The 17,143-nt window shown below is 41.3% G+C and overlaps 1 protein-coding gene across 4 annotated transcripts in view; it reads left to right on the top strand.

Moving 5' to 3' along the window:
• The window catches only part of LOC117359509 (C-factor-like), a 232,977-nt gene that overhangs the window by 141,118 nt on the left and 74,716 nt on the right, over positions 1-17,143 (top strand). The window lies entirely within an intron of this gene.

Here is a 17,143-nt window from a genome sequence, read left to right as displayed (position 1 = left end):
CACACCTTCCCCCACTCCCCATGGGATCCAGTGCTTGCTCACCCGGCGCTGCTGTAACTTGCCCGTCAGCAGCATGAGTGAAACAAACATGCTGCCTTTGGAAACCCAGAAGCTTTCTCTCTGCTACTGTTTCCTGTCCCTGCATAGGCGGGATGCAATAGTAGAGAGAAAGCTTCTGGGTCACTGAAGGCAGCGTGTTTGGCCATCAGCAGCATGAGTGAAGCAAAGAGTTACAGCTGCGTTGGCTGAGCAAGCATCGGATCCCACACAGTGGGCAGGGGGGATACCCTAAGAGACATGCTGGACCATGGGGATGAGGAGGAAAAAGAAGGAAAGATGCCAAACCTCCAGGGGAAGAAAGGGAACAGAAGGGGCAGATAGAGATAGCAAACCATGTGATGGGGGAAAGAGAGAGATATCAGACCACTGGATGGGGGGGGGAAGGGAAAGATAGACAGATGCCAGACCACAAAGGGGGAGGAGGGAAAGGAAAGAGGAGAGAGAGAGATGCCAGACTGTGGGAAGGAGAGGATAAAGATCTCAGACCATAGGAGAGGGAAAGGGGGAAGGCAGATATCAGTCCATAGGAGAGGAAAAGAGGAGGAGATAGTACACAGGGATGGAGGGGAAAGGGAGAGAGAGGGAGGACATGGTGCACATGGATGTGAGGGGTAGGGAAGGAGAAGGGGAGAGGGAGGGAGGAGGAGTGGGGAAGGGAAGAAAATGAAAGAAATGTTGTTTATACATAGATGGGAATAGGGGAGAAGATGGTAAACATGGATAGATGGGCAGGGAAGACATGGAAAAGTAGATAGATTTTAGGAGGAAGCAAAAAAAAAAAGGAATGTTAAAAGTTAATGTCAAAGATGGATATAAGCCTGCACAAGCAGGCTTTATATGCCTCATGTGAGATACTGCTATAGTCGACTCCACCCAGACAGTGTCCTGGGTTGATCTGTGTCCTTCCATATTTTTCTCAAGCTTTTGCCATTAATAAAATTATTAAACAGTACTGGCATATCTTGAGGGCGCATGATGTGTTTAAGGAAGAGCCTAGGTTTGCATTTTCACGTGATCGCAATTTGAGAGAACAATTGACAAAATCTCAATTCACAACTGTTACCTTAACTAACACAGAATCCCGTGGGGGACATAGTCCATGAGGTAGATGTTCTGTGTGTAAACATGCACTTTCCTTAGAATTGGTGGATTTCCCTGGTTCTTCTTTTTTGTCATGTGATACAAGTGACTGTAGCAATTTACATGATCTTGCACCCTTGTGAAAAGATGTACATTGGATGCATGATAAGGGCTGTTCATCACTGTATTCAAGAATATCTTTGTAGAATCCGCAGGGAAGTGTTGGAGGCTCCCCTGGCTTTACATCGGAAGGAGAGCTCTCATGCTTAGGATTACCAGAAGTCCAAATTTACCCATCCAAATGTCCGGGGGTCCGGACGGCTTTTCAAAACCCAGCACTTTGTCCAGGTTTTGAAATACTTCCCATCAAAATTGTGTCAGGAAGGGGCATCTACACATGCAACGCGGTGACATCATGCGCACATGCGTGTGATGTCATTGCATTGCATTTGCGCATGGACTGGTTCACCTCTTACTTTTCAGATAGGTCATCCAAGGTTATGTTTAACGATACATCATCTGAGCCTTCTTCCATTAAACAAGGAATTCCACAAGGATCTATCCTGTCACCATTACTTTTTAACATCTTTATGTCCCCTCTTTTGACTGTGGGTCTATCCATCGGCTTCACCACATTTACTTACGCCGATGATGTGCAATTAATTCACCCTATCGATCTTAATAACATAGAGGATGTTGCTTCATCAACCACAAACTAGAAAAAAATCAAATTGTGGTTAGATTCAAATAGGTTGTCCCTCAACATCAATAAATCAAAACTAATGATTTTTCCCTTTAAAGAGGGAATAACTCTTCAGGCCCCCTTGAAATTTGAATCCCTTCCAATTAAAGTCATACCCACTTTAAAGCTGCTAGGAGTCACTCTTGACTGTAAATTTTCCTATCACAATCATATTAGTACGGTGGTCCAGAAATGCTTCCACCGCCTTAGAATGATACGTTCCCTTTCCAAACTATTAGACTCAGCATCTCTGAATACATTAATCCATTCTTTGGTAATTTCTTGTATAGATTATTGTAATGCCCTTTATAAGGGCACTACAAAAAAGGAAATAAGACGCCTTCAGATAGTGCAGAATACTGCTATCAAGATCATTTATGGCGCAAAGAAATATGACCATGTTTCTCCTCTACTATTCAACGCACATTGGCTACCCGTTGAACATAGAATTAGCTACAAAATTTTACTATTAACTTTTACAACTAGCTCAAATAATCAACCAGAGTTTATTGATAGACTCCTAATTCCCTATTATCCCACTAAATCTCTTCGTTCTACATCACAAAATCTCCTTGTTGTACCATCATTAAAACTAATTAACACGTTGAGATCCAACAACTTCGCTGTCACTGCATCCTCTCTTTGGAATCATTTACGGATCGAAACCACGATAAAACAATTTAAAGCAAAACTAAAAACATTCTTATTCCAAGATGGTTTTGGATTAAACTGTCCTTTTAAGGACTAAAACAATTGCAGTTTCTACCCTCACCTATTGTTTTACCCCTAAGTGTGCTTTTTCTCAAAGATTGTAGTTCTACCCTTCTTTCCTAATTGTGTGGTTAGTATATATGTTTTTGTATGTGTCTACTAACCTAACCCAGTTCTGTATCGTATTTTAACTCCAACTTGTTTTGTTTCTTTTAAGATTTTTTTTAAATTACTGTACACCGCATAGAAATTTGATTAAGTGGTATAAAATTTTTTTTAATAAACTTGAAACATATACGGATACAGTCTAGAGGTAGGGCTGGGAGACGGAATAGGGCGTGACACAGGTGGAAAGGGGCTGAACTGAGCTGGCCTGGGGCATGGCCATGGGTCCAGATTTTCCTTCAGGAAAATCTAGTAACCCTACTCATGCTCTTATGGACCTCAAATTTATTGTGCTTGAAACCATTTCTCTTCCCTAGGGTGGTAACCTTGCAAGAGTCCTGTGGAAACAGGAACAACTTTGGGTTTTCCGACTTAATACGGTCCACCCCAGGGGATTGAATCGGGAAGTGGAGTGGTATGCTTTCCTGTGAATTTGTAAATTATTTTCAGAAATAATGCCTTTTGCTTCATATTTAAATATATATTCATATTTATTTTGATTCACTTTGGTTTTCCTTTAAGGAGTTAGTTTAGGGATATTAGATATAGCATGAGTTTAGGAGTTTTTGTTCTGTTTTGTTTCAGTTTTTGTATTGCAATGAAAATGGCAGGTTTTTGTATAGCATTCAGGATTTGGTTGATGGAAAGGGTCCCTTTAAAAAACACCTTAGTTATGGGTTCACATTCTTGTGGATAGCAAGCGGGCTGATTTGTTGACATCATAGGTTCCGGCACTACTAAGTCTCGGCTGAGTTTCCTGGGCATCTGAGCAGATCTTTCTTAGGGGAAGGGGTAAAACACGGACCTTATGGATCTCGCGGACCTAAAACCGCACGTCCTTAAAAATCTGAGGTCTGTGCATTGACAAGTCCGCCTTTTAGCTTACAACTTTCCCTGCATGCTCAGCTCAGGCCCCCGGCTCTGCCTTCCCTAATGGCTAAGGAGGGAGGAGGCACACCGTGGCTTATGCTAATTAGCCCGATCGTCCCTTCCTCCAGATCTCTCCCTCCGCGCTGATTCCGAGAGCCCCCGCAATATGACACTGGATGGCAAATAGCTGGGTTTTGGGGCTAGGGGGTGGGGTTAAAAAATGTGTACAAAGGTCTGCTGTGCATCTGACCTCACGGATCTGAACTGCACATCCTTAAAAATCTGAGGTCACTTTTAGTCTCAGCATAGGTTAGGATCCGTCAGAGCTAAATTGTTATAGCTTTGACCCTTTATAGCTCTTGATGTCCCATTGTTTTAAGACTTTGTTATAGGTTTAAATGCTTTTATAATCCTTTATGACTCTTGACGTCCCGGCACTTCAAGGTCACGAGGTCCACTGTTTGCTTGTGTTGCATGAACATGTTTTTAATTGCTTTTGGAAATGTTCTGGGTGCGCCTTACTGTTTTGGGGCTCTCGGAAATATTAGATTTCTGTGTGGGATGAGTCCTTTTAAATATCAGTTAGTGGGTCGGTTTTTCTGGCTCTACTTGACATTTTAAGGCTTTGGCTTCCACAATAGTGCTCTTAACTACAGCTGCCTTCCTAGTATTGCTCTGTTTTGTCTCTCCCTTCCCATTCTATGGTGCCACAACTCTCCTTCCTGCCAACCAGTATTGTCCTTCTCTCTCTCCCTTTTATCCTATTCACTGCTATACAGCACCCTTTTCCTCCCTCCTTATTGCCACTTCTGCCAGACCCACACTACTAAACAGGGAAGATGTGCAGGACTTTGGCTCTCTGTCTACCACTGCTGCTGCTTTTCCCATGCGTCTTCCCTGTTTGTTTAGTAACATAGTCCCTGTGGAGAAGGCAACTGCAATGACAGCAACAAGGTGCTGCTTAAGAAAAAGATAGAGAAGCAATACTGAGTGACAGGAAGAGGAATGGGGCAATATTGGGTGGGAGGGGGAGAAAGAGAGAGAGAGCAATCTGCAATACTATATATTGAGGAAGAGAGAGGCAATGCTGAATAAGTGGCAGAGAGACATAATTAGTACCGGATGGGCTGCAGAGAGACAGGGATATGCAGCTTAGGAGGGGAAGAAAGTTAGAGCCAATGCTGGCTGGCAGGGATGAGATAGAGAAGTGATATTGAATGGTGGAGGGAGGAGCGAGAATGCTAAATGGCAACTCAACAATAAGTTATAGGCTAGCAGACCTGAAGCTTGGTGGAATTTGGAAACCTACCAAACACATTGACAGGTAAATCATTGTATGCTCGTCAGTAACCACAGGCTATCTGTTACAGAGGTGCCTGAACACTACAACTGGAAGATGAAGGATTGGGATTAAAGAACGTGTTTATATTTCCAGAATATGGCAAATAATATTCTTTTTTATATGCTGTATTTTGGTGGATATTTTTTTTTGCACCCAACTCCTGGACTATATTTACTGGATATGTTACCTTTGTTAACAGAGGTACTTGGTGAAGATGGGGGAGGGGAAGATAAGAAAGATAGCGGATGCAGTTGCACAGTATAGAACTGTCCTTTTTACTGCTGACATAGATGTGGCCCCCACCCCAAGGATTTTAACTTGCTGTGTTTGTTTTCAGCCTTCCCCATACTGTGACCATAGCCCTACCTCATAACCTCACCTTAACCATGCCTCACTTTAGCTTCCCCAAACAACTGAACTATAGATGTGTGGTGTGTGCAGTGATAAAATGTTTAAGGTGCAGGGGACATGCGTATGTCACGGGCACATTGGATGAGATGTGTATAAGATGCCACGGGTGGCCCATGCCACTACTTTGCTGGAGACTGAAGACCAATGAGTGAAGTTTTTCTCCTGGGCCCAAGCTATGTCTAAAGCCATAGGCAGCAGAATGCTTTTTTTATTTGAGGGGGCTGAAAACCTCTGCCTTAGATCCCGCCCCAGGCCTGCCCAAGTTCCACCTCAGACCCTGCCCCCATCATTATGGCTGAATTATTGACATCACATTGTCACGACTCCTTTGTTGTGCCATGATTGTCTCGTCGTTGAGGCTCCTTGGGCTCCCTTTTTGGTGACTAATTGTAAATGCCATGTCTTCTTTTTATTTTTCATAACAATACATAATGGTAACCACTGTATTTCTTCCTCTCTCCTCCACCCCCATGTGCAACGTCTCTCTCTCTCTCTCTCATTCTCATCCTTGCTGCAAAGGGAGTTGGGTAAGAAAGAGAGAGAGGGAGGGATCCAGAGTGCATCTCTTCAGCTCCCTCTAACACCACATCCAACATTTCTTCTTCTCTTATCTCCCAGACTTTGTGCATCTTTCACCCCTGCCCTCCAGTCCCATGCCCAACATTTCTTCTTCTATTACCCCTCTCCATCACTGTGCCACATCTCTTCCTCCATTCCCTCCACCAATATATCTAAAATTCATCCCTCTTGCATCCATGTCCATTTGTCTCACTGTTCCCTCTCCACCACATCTAACATTTTTCCTTCTCATCTCTCTCTGCCTCACTCCTCTCCCACCATCATGTCCAATAAATCTCTCCCTCCCTGTGCCCAACAATTCTCCTCTTTCTTCCATTCCCTGTGTGCACCATTTCTTTCCTTCTCACTCACACCCATGCTCAACAATTTTCCCTTTCTATTCCCTCCTCCACCTCAGCATCTCTTTCCTTTCCTCCCTTCATCCTATGTCCCAAGTTTATGCCCCTCCCTCCCTTCAATGTCCCATGTTCATGTCCCCACCCTCTTTCCTTTCAGGCTTTGTCCCAAGCTTGTGCCCCCTCTCTCCCAACATGTACCCTCTCTCCATTCTGTGTCCCACTTTTGTGCCCCCTCCCTCCTTCCTTCCTTCTTTTTTTCTGTGTTCCAACAAACCCTTCTCACTCACCCCCTCTGTCACTTCTCCAAGTCCATTTCTCCTTATCCCTCAGAAATCAGGCATCTCCTCTCCCTCCCTTACCCTATTTCTGAGTCTCACATATCTTCCTCCTTCCCTCATTTGAGTCCAACATTTCTCTCTTCCCACTCCCTCCCCCAAGTCCTATATCGCTCCCTTTCTACCTCTACCCTGAATTGAAATGGCTCGAGTGGGGCCTTATTTCTAGGTGGCACTCCGGTGGAAGCATCTTGCTACTGGCCAGCGTACCTGTTGGTCAGCTCTCTCTCTGCTGCGGCCCTTCCTTGACATGTTGTCCTTCCCCCCTCCTCACGTGTCTACCTTAAATTTCTTGTGAAAGTGCAGCACTGCACTGCCACCAGTCCCAGCGTCTTTTCTCCACTGCTGCACACCCTCTCTGACAACTTCCTTTTTCCGCTTGGGCAGCTTCAGGAAATCTGTGCTTTTACAAGAAATTGAAGGTAGACACTCAGGGGTGGAAAGTAGTCGAGGAAGGGATGAAGCAGAGAGAGCCGACCAGTAGGTATGCTAGCTGGCGGCAAAATGCCACTTCTATGAGCATGCTGCCTGCCTGCCATAGCCTCTGTGCTCCCCTTCCCTCCCCACCCCTCCTCCACCATTCTAACGCCTATGTCTAAAGTCAATTCTGGCAGAAGCAAATTCCAAAAATTGACATATTCCAAACAATAAATAGAAAATAATTTTTTTCTACTTTTCTTTAGTCATTTTATTTTCTTATTATGTTGGCTCCAGATTCTGGTTTCCTCTTTCTTAACTGTGTTGACAGAGTTTCCTTGTTGAGTGGGCAATTCTTTTCTCTCCATGGCCACAGTCCATATTTTCTCTGGCCCTGATTCTATAAAGTCTGCCTAAAGTTAGGCACTGATATCAGCATCAATTCTATAAAACTTAGGCATCCATTATAGAATTAAGCTCAGTGTCGCATAAATGTGCTTAGGCGGCACTCAGCATCCTAACATTTAGTTGTCTCCAATTCATGCCAGGGTTTCCATGCCTAAAGTTAAGTGCTGATATCAGAGCCCACTTTTACCCCCTCTTCTATTAAACTGCATTAGCAGTTTTTAGCGCAGAGAGCCGCGCTGAATAGTCCGCGCTGCTCCCAACACTCATAGGAACTCTTTGAGAGTCAGAAGCAGTGTGGGCCATTCAGTGCGTCTCCCCGTACTAGAAACTGCTAGCACAGTTTCGTAGAAGAGGGGGTTAGTGTAGGCACTTTGAGCTAGGCACCTTCTTTTTATAAAATTGAGATTTTTGAGTTAGGCAATTAACGGAGTGGAAAAGTGGGTGTGTCTTATGAAGCGAATACACCTTTCACCTCCCTCCCCGATACATTTTTAAAGTTCCAGGAGAGCAACACAACTTTAAAAAGGTACCAGGGTGGTTTCGGACTGGCTCCTTCGGCTGCAGGCGGCTTCTGAGTGTGAGCTGCGGGTAGGCTGCTACGGCTGCTGGCGGCTTCGGGTACAGGCAGCTTTGGGCTGCTTCTGACTGTGGGCTGCGGGCTGCTTAGCACCAAAATCACCAGACCACCAGACGCATCCCCATGTAGAGGAGGAAATATATACTGAAAAATACGGTATATTAAGAAAACTGTTTTATAAGACTCAATTTACAGTTGTGCTCATAAGTTTACATACCCCTGGCAGAATTTGTAAGATGTGTACCATTTGTGAAAAATATGAGTGATCATGCAAAACTCCATTTTTTAATTTAGAAATATTGGTCAAGTGAAGCTATCATCACAGAATTGTGTATGTCCTTTAGTAATCATAATAACTGAACTCACACAGATCGCTCTGATCAAAATTTTACACACCCTTGAATATTTGGGCTGATAATATACACATGTTGACACACACAGAGTGAGATGGCAATGAAGGGTAAGTATCAACATCTGTGCCTTGTTTGATTGTAATTAGTGTCTATAGTCAATGAGTTTCTTAGCTCTTGAGAAGCCCTTTTGCATTTCATCCATGGCTGCACTTTCTTGGTAACTAAGCATGAGGAAAGCAAAAGAACCATCAAAGGATCTGTGAGCAAAAGTAGTTCAATTTTATAAACAGAAGAAGGACATAAAAAGGCATCCAAAGATATGAAAATACCAATCAGTGCTGTTCAGACTTTGATCAAGAAATGGAATATTATGGGTTCTGTTAATACCAAGTCACGGTCAGAAAGAATTCAGACACAACTGCCAGGAAACTTTGTAGGGATTTCTACTGAAATACAGGATTCTCTGAAACAAAGTTGTATGGCTGTTTCAGCATGTACAATTCAGAGATATTTGAACTGAAATGGGCTGCCTGGTAGAGCAAAAAAGCCATTGCTGCACCAGTGTCCACCCACTTACAATATGTCAAAGAGCACATAGACAAGCCTCAAAATTTCTGATACAAAATAATTTGAGGTAATAAGACCAAAATTGAACTTTTATTGTCACAACATAAATGCTGTGTTTGAAGAGGATTCATCAAGGTCTAATGTGGAGCATGCAAGTGGATCTCTGCTGTTTTGAAATATGTGACTTTAGACCATTTATTATTCTATTGTCCATTTATTATGGAATTTTGGAAATCAATTTGGAGTCAAGATTGAACTTTAGTTTTTGGTGGAATTCAGTATGCCATATTTATAAAATGGAAAGAACATTAGCCATTCAAAAAGGGAACTTTAATAAATTTCAGGATGCGTGGAGGCCATTATCAGATTATTGTAAAGAATGAGTATATATTTTTCTTCCCTGATTAGTACAAATAGAAATTGGGTGGGGGAGGGGGGTATGTATTATTGGAAAATGTTTTTATGAAATATAAAAGGATGGGAGTGAAGGGGATAAATTTAATTTGATAAGATTAATTGTAGAATTTCAAGTGATATATCTATGTTAAAATGTTAATACCAATGTTGATGTACTTGATGTAAGTTATAAAATGAATAAAGAATTATAATAAAAAAAAAGAAAATATTGGAGGAGAATTTGCATTCATCAGCCAGGAAGCTGCACATAGGATGCACTTGGACTTTCCAATATGACAATGATCTGAAACATAAGGCCAAGTTGACCCTTCACTGGCTGCAGCAGAAAAAAAGCGAAGGTTCTGAAGAGGCCCATCAGAGTGTCCTGACCTCAACATCACTAAGACACTTTAGGGAGAACTCCAATCATGCAGTTCATCATGCTAGACAACCAAAGAATTTACATAAAGCTGGAGACTTTTTGCCAAGAAGAATGTGCAGCTTTACCACATAAGAAAATAAAAGGCCTCATTTACAATTATCAGAAAAGAGGGCAATACACAATATTAAGAACTAGGGCCCTGATTCTGTATAGGACCCCGGTCTCAGCAGCCGCATATGAAGTGGCTGAGAATCACGTACTGGTGCCCTACAAAACAGATGCCTAATCCCCCAACTCTCTAACTGGCGCTCATGTCGACTGGCTTTGGTTAGAGAATCCCATATTTCAATTGTAAATCTAGACGCGCCAGCTGAACTGATCGCAGCACAGGGTTCCACGATCAGCTGGGCCAGCAGGACTCCCCAAAACTGTGGCTTTAGGGAGTCCTGCCTGCTCAGCTGATCAGGGGGAAAATACTCTGCTGTGGCAGAAGACCCCCTGAGATTGGCAGAGCTGGCAGGACTCCCCGAAGCCACGGTTTTGAGGAGTCTTGCCGGCTCAGCTTATTGGGGATTCCCATGCCCTGATTAGTTCAGCCGGTTTTTCTACTTTTCCAATGAAATGTAGGCTAGCATTTTGCAGGCCTATATTTCAGGCATCTGTTGCAGCTCTGGGGAGACACATAGGGATACTTAAACTCGCTCAAGGCCATTTCTGGGCGAGCCCACACCGAGTCTTGGGCAAGCTTAAGTGTCCTACTCATCTCCATAGACCCACGACAAACACCTAAAGTGTGGGTGTCCTGCCTCGGGAAATTTTTTAAAAAAATGTGCGTCCCAATTGGCTGCCATATGGTAGGATGCCTACCGCCACCTACTATTGGGACGCCCATTTGCAGAATCAGGTCCTAAGGGTATTCAAACTTTTGAACAGGACCATTTTCTTCTTTTCTTTAATGTTATGGTTTAATTATTGTGCTATTCTGTGATGCATAATGATTTAACTTGAAACACATTAAAAATAAAAAATGTTTTTGTCTTTTCTTTAGCTTTCAACCTGCCTCCCTCACAAGTGACTTCTCTGAGACCATGAGACTCCATTTAATTCAGATATGTGTTACTGAGCAAGTGGTCTTGTTTGCACGTGTCTGCTATCCTGTTTTAAATGGAGTTAATTTTCTTAAACTTTTAGAATTGTTTTTATTTCTTGTGTACACCACCTTGGCCTGTTTATTTTTCCAGAAAAAGTGGTATAAAAAGTAAAAATAAACGTGGAGGGGCATAATTAAAAAAAACATCTAAGTCCCCTTTTGGCCTAAGTCCTTAAACATTCAAAAGCAGAAGCAGGGAAAGTGTCCATAACCAAAACAAACGTCCTTGTTTTGATTATGGCCTGCCTCTACTAAACGCCCAGATCACCACTACGTCTACAAGAACACCCCCACGACGTCTACACTTTTTGCCCATAATGAACCAAAAAAACGCCTAAGCCCCAAACGTCCAACAGTCCTTTGCCTAAAAGCTGGATTCTGTAACCGGTGCCTGTCAAAAACAACACCGGTTACAGAATCCCCCCCCCCCCATACAACGATCCAGGCAGGAGGGTGCCCAAGCGCTCCTGCCATGTCAAATCGTGAAAACCCCCCCAACAACATCGGGGCAAGAGGGAGCCCAAGCCCCCTTGCCCCGTTGAACCGCGACCCTCCCCCCCCGACAACATCAGGGCAAGTGTGAGCCCAAGCCCTCTTGCCCCGTTGAACCGCGACCCCCCCGACAACATTGGGGCAAGAGGGAGCTCAAGCCCTCTTTCCCCGGCGATCATGCCCTCCCCCCACCGAGTACGAGCAGGCCAGGGGAAATCCGGATTCCGGACATTTGGTAACCCTACTCATGCAGATCTAGAAGCTCTCCTTAAGTTCCTCCACCCCCCTCCACTTCCTTCCTATGGATCTGGCATTGCCTTCCTACCTCCTTCTGCACCTCGTCCCCCTGGGCCCTACAAACCTTTGGCATTTATAGGCACTATCAGGGGTGGCTCAGGCAATCTTCTGCCTGAGGCGAGGAATGAGCTGGTGCTCCCCTCCCCCGAGCAACCAAAATGAGGGTGGGGCAAGGGCTGTCCCAACTATTAGGCAAGACTGGCCAGCTGCCTATGGCAGCTTCTTCTTAGAGGGTAGCAGCTTCAGAAACACATTAAATGACAGCAGAGCCTCGTGCACCACTCCTTTTAGGCTCAGGTCACCCATGTTTAAAGCAAAACAGTAGATCCTGCCAGACAAACTCAAAGAACCAGTTTCTCACCACACTTACTTTAACTTGCTTTTCTGCAAAAACAGAAAGGAGATGCATATTACTTAAACAACAAGGAGCAAAATGCAAAAGAAAAGCTTAGTTTAACACACCATAATAAAATTAGTTATATGGGAATTGATATTCTATCTCTCCACAACGTGCAGATCAGAACTAGAACATTTCTCCATGGAAGTCACCATACAAAAGAAAATCCTGATTTTCATGTTACCGGAGCAATAGCAACACAAAGCTCTCCATTACCAGGCACATTGTGAAATACAAAACCTGAAAAAGAGGCTCCATATTTTGTACTGAATACAGAACAAAGACATCTGCAATTAATATGTCCCAAAGCTAACATTTCAATTAATACATTCCATTCTACCTTTGCTTTCTGGACAGTTTCATATTCTATTATGTTGGTTCTAGTTACTGGTACTTGTCTGCTTTCCTATCTTTCTTCTGTTTCCAATGGCTGTTGTCTCTTTTTTTCAATTCCCCTCTCTCCTGCCTTGTTCCCTTAATATACAGTATCTGTCTCTTGACGTACTGATTTTTCCTTTTTAGCTCTTTCCTTCCTTTTTTTTGTCCCTGTCCACTCAAATTTCACCATACTCCTTTCTACTTTACACCTACATATCAACTTTTCATCTCATTCTGTCACCCCCTAGTTCTCCCATTTCCCATCTTGCCCCTTCCCCAGCCTTCTATTCCCATTACCACATGTCTATCCTCTGTACTAGTGCTGCCCGATTCAGGGAAAAAGTTTTCAATTCAATTCACCCTTTTGAATTGTTTTTTTGATTTGATTTCAATGCCGCAGCATTTTTGATAGGACGTCTAAGTAAGAGTTTGGACGGTTTGAGAAAGATGTCCAGAAATTCTGTAGTAAAAATGTCCATTCTCAAAACTGCCACACATCTAACTTTTTAAAAAAATAAACAATAAAGATGTTTTAACCCATATTACATCTATCTTTTTTTGACATTCTCAAATATAAAGACGTCCACATGAAAAACGCATTTAAGCAAGCTGTTCAGATGTGGTATCAAATTGCCCTACCCTATCTGAACAGCATTGGGAGCACATTCCCTTCTGCCTATAGGGCCACTTGTTCAGAATGTCAGGCCTTCCCCCTCCTAATACATCGTGGGATGCAGTGGGAGTGGCTTAAGGCCCTGTTTGACTCAAAATGGCATCCTCATCTTCAGCCTCCCCTGCCACAGTTGCTGTCGCCTTCTCAGCATGTTCCATTGGCTGCTCCTGCAGGCTTTCATGGGCCAGCAGCTAGGACTAACTCCCTGCCTCTGCCTGTCTCCTGGCCCACCATGACATTGCTGCCCACTAGGTCCTGCATCCTCCTCAGATGTGCCATCTGTATAGGAAAAGGAGAGCATATGTGGATGCTTCCCATCTCAGTCACCTGTCACAACCACTGTTCTCTCTAAGCTGTGCGCTTGTGCGCGTGCACACAAATTAAAATAGCGTGCACAAAAAAATAAATTTTTGCCTAAAATGATTTTCACTGCTAAAATGAAATGTTGCAGAAGACCAGCTGTTCCGATTTCCCATTTATCACATTTATTGAAGCGCTATAATATAAATTTTAAGTCATTCACGTGATTCCGTTATCTTTGGCAGTTGAATTTGACACGTCACGTGCCCCATAGGGCCATAGCCTATGGCCCATAGGATATGAAACACGTCCGATTCTTTGACTTCCTGAAGTTCCGCCATATTATTTATTTCGTGGAATCGTAGTGTGCAGCATGGTACTGCGGTTGTATAACTGTATTTGTTTATTAAATTGCAACCAGATATAACTCTTAAAATGTCTAAACCACGAATGGTGAAAAGTGTAAAACGCAAGAGAGCTGCAACTGCTTTTAGGTCTGAATAGCTTGAAGAAATTGTTGAAATGGAGACACCGGAATCTCAAAATACAATGCGTGTTCAACTGTGTGAAATATTTACCTATGAGGAAGACAATGGAGTTGTGTGTTGTTATTGTCAAGATGCCAAAGCAACTGGAAAATTCTCTACTGGAAAAATATGGGATGATGTTTGGAAACTGGACTTTCTGAAATGCCATCTATCAAGTAAATCTTATACCAACAATATTAGGAAACTCAGAAGTAAAAATCCAAATTTAAGAGGGGGACTAGTTAACATGTTGCTTGAAAGCCCAACCAAAAAAGAAAACAGGCAAATTAGTAATGAATGGAAGCGTTCCAGTCCTGATGAAATTAAGGTTCTTGTCGACAGTGTTGTGCTGGCTATTAAGATGAATATCTCAATGCTCTTTGTTCAAGATATCAATGAGCACATGGCGAAGTATGTTAGTATATCTGATAGCTGGAGAAGCAAAAACTATGCGTTTGAATTTCTTGGAATTATCAATGGAATCGTGCAAGATGATCGCATGGCAGACATTAAATTAGCAACGTATCATATGTTAACTGTTGATGAAAGCACAGACATTTCTGTCAACAAGTACTTAATACTCTACTTTAAGTATCAGCCAGTCAATTCAAATGAGTATAGGACATGGGATGCTACAGTTGGAAGCATATGATGCTACATCAATAGTAACAGCAATTAGGGAATTCTATAGGAAACATGAATTTGACCTGAATAAAATGGTTATGCTCACCTCTGATGGTGCTCTGTTATGTTGGGCAAAATAGATGCTGTTGCAGCACAGCTGAGAAAAGACATTCCACATTTAGTGCAGCAACATTGTGTTGCACATTGGGAAGATTTGGGACTTTCTGATTCATGGAAAGAAGTAAAATTGATGAAAGAAGTAGAAACTGCAATGAGAACTGTGTACACGGTGTTCTGTCGGTCTTCTACTAAACGATGCAAATTTCAAGAAATAGCAGATGCATCTGAATGTGAATCAATTACTTTCAGACCTCTGAATGAAGTGCGCTGGTTATCTAGACACTTTGCACTTAAAGCAATTATTCGAAATTATGATCCCCTGTTAAAATATTTTGAAGAAGACAAAGATAATGATCCTATTGCAAAGTACTGCTATAAGAAGCTGAACAGTGAACAATTTCATATTACACTTGAAGTTTTGAATGATGTCTTATCAGAACTGGCTTCCTTAACCATGGTATTCCAAAAACATGGTTTGATACCATTGGAAGCTTATAATCTTGCACAGGGTAAATTGAACAAACTTCAAATGCAATACTTAGGCGACAAGGTTAAGTGGAGTGATAAAGTCAACAGTCTTCTTTGGATATCATAGCAATTAACAATAAACTTGAACAAATTTATCAATGGTTAGATATAAATAGGTTAGCCCTTAATATTGAAAAAACAAAGACGATGCTTTTCCCATGGAAAGAAACTCCTAAACTTATTGCCCCTATTACTATAAAAAAATATTCCCTTGCAATTGGTTAATACCATTAAAATCCTAGGAGTTATATTCGACAGTAAATTAACTTTTCACGAACATATTGGTAGTATCGTCAAATCATCTTTCTATAGACTTCGTCAAATCCGTTCCCTTTCACAATATCTTTGTTCTAAATCACTTAATATTCTTATCCACTCCTTAGTAATCTCTAAAATCGATTACTGCAACGCCCTTTTTAAAGGAATTGCACAAAGTGAAATTAGACGTCTACAAATCATACAAAATACTTCCATCAAATTTATAACAAAAACAAAAAAATTTGATCACGTAACACCACTTCTTAAGAACGCTCATTGGCTTCCGGTATCTCATAGAATAACTTATAAACTATGCCTACTCACTTTTAAATCAATACTTTTTTAAAACACCCGCATTTATTTTTAAATCACTGATTCCTTACTCCTCAAACAGAACATTGCGGTCAAACGAACAACATTTACTGACAATTCCTTCTCTCACTAGATGACAATTTATCAACACTAGACGACAATTTATCTTTTCCGTTACTGCCCCACAAATCTGGAATTCTCTTCCAATTTATTTAAGAGAAGAACATAATATTGATAAATTTAAGACTAATTTAAAAACATTCATTTTCAAAGATGCTTTTGAGCAATAATTCTTAATCTTGAATTTATTAATAATGTTGTATTTGACCATGCATCTTAAATTCCTAACCTTGTGTTTTTTACCTGATCACCTTTTCTATAATAATTTGTAGTTCAAATCCCCTTCGCCTTTTTGTTCTTGTTTGTTAAGTTTGTATATAGTCTAGTTTATTTTAATGTTTATGTTTAAATAATGTATTACTTTTAATATTGTAATTTTAATTGTTTTTTTAATGTATGTTCATCGCTTTGAAGTATGATTAAGCGATTAATCAAAAACTTTAATAAACTTGAAACTTAATAAACTTGAAACTTCACAACAGGATGAGGTCTGGAGAAAAAGTTTCAGTGGATACTAATTCCATATTAATCTTCATCAGCATCCTATGTTTGCATCTGGGTGAAAGATTTCCTGAAAATGACGTTGAGAAATGGTTTGCTTTTGACTGTACAGCAATATCACAATGCGACTTTGACTTCGGAAATGGACATGTCAGATCTCTTTGTTTAAAGTATAAACAATTTCTTCCGGAGGAAAGTGTTATTATTCAGCAATACAATGACTTTAAATTCCTTGTTGCAGAAAAAATCAAAAGCAATCTGATAAACAGTTTTCCAGATATGATGAAATTTGCATTTCAGAATGATCAATTTGCAGATTTAGCAAAATTGATGGACATGGTGCCACATTCTTAGCATCTAGTTCAGATTGTGAGCGTGGTTTTAGTCTAATGAACAATTTGAAGACTAAACAAAGGAATCGTTTACATTTAGAACATTTGGAAATGCTGATGCGTGTTAAGAGTCACCTTCAAGATGGAGGCTCAACAGATCTTGACATAATTTATTCGGACTGGATAAATATGAAAGATCGCAGGGAAAAACTTTGAAAACTAAATTGCTGTTATTTTCTAAATTTTAAGTATAAAGTACAATGATACCTTATTTATAGGTAGCACTCAATGAAACATTTCAATGAAACATAATTTATGTTTATTGAAATGAAACTTTATGTTACATAAAGTGTAACTAACATAAAGTGTAACTAAAATTACATTGTGTTTTCGTTAATTTA

The sequence above is a fragment of the Geotrypetes seraphini genome, chromosome 4 (genome assembly GCF_902459505.1).
Source record: "Geotrypetes seraphini chromosome 4, aGeoSer1.1, whole genome shotgun sequence".
NCBI lineage: Eukaryota > Metazoa > Chordata > Amphibia > Gymnophiona > Dermophiidae > Geotrypetes > Geotrypetes seraphini.
The sequence above is the reverse complement of the archived record's forward strand: the minus strand, read 5'-3'. Positions and strand labels throughout refer to the sequence as shown.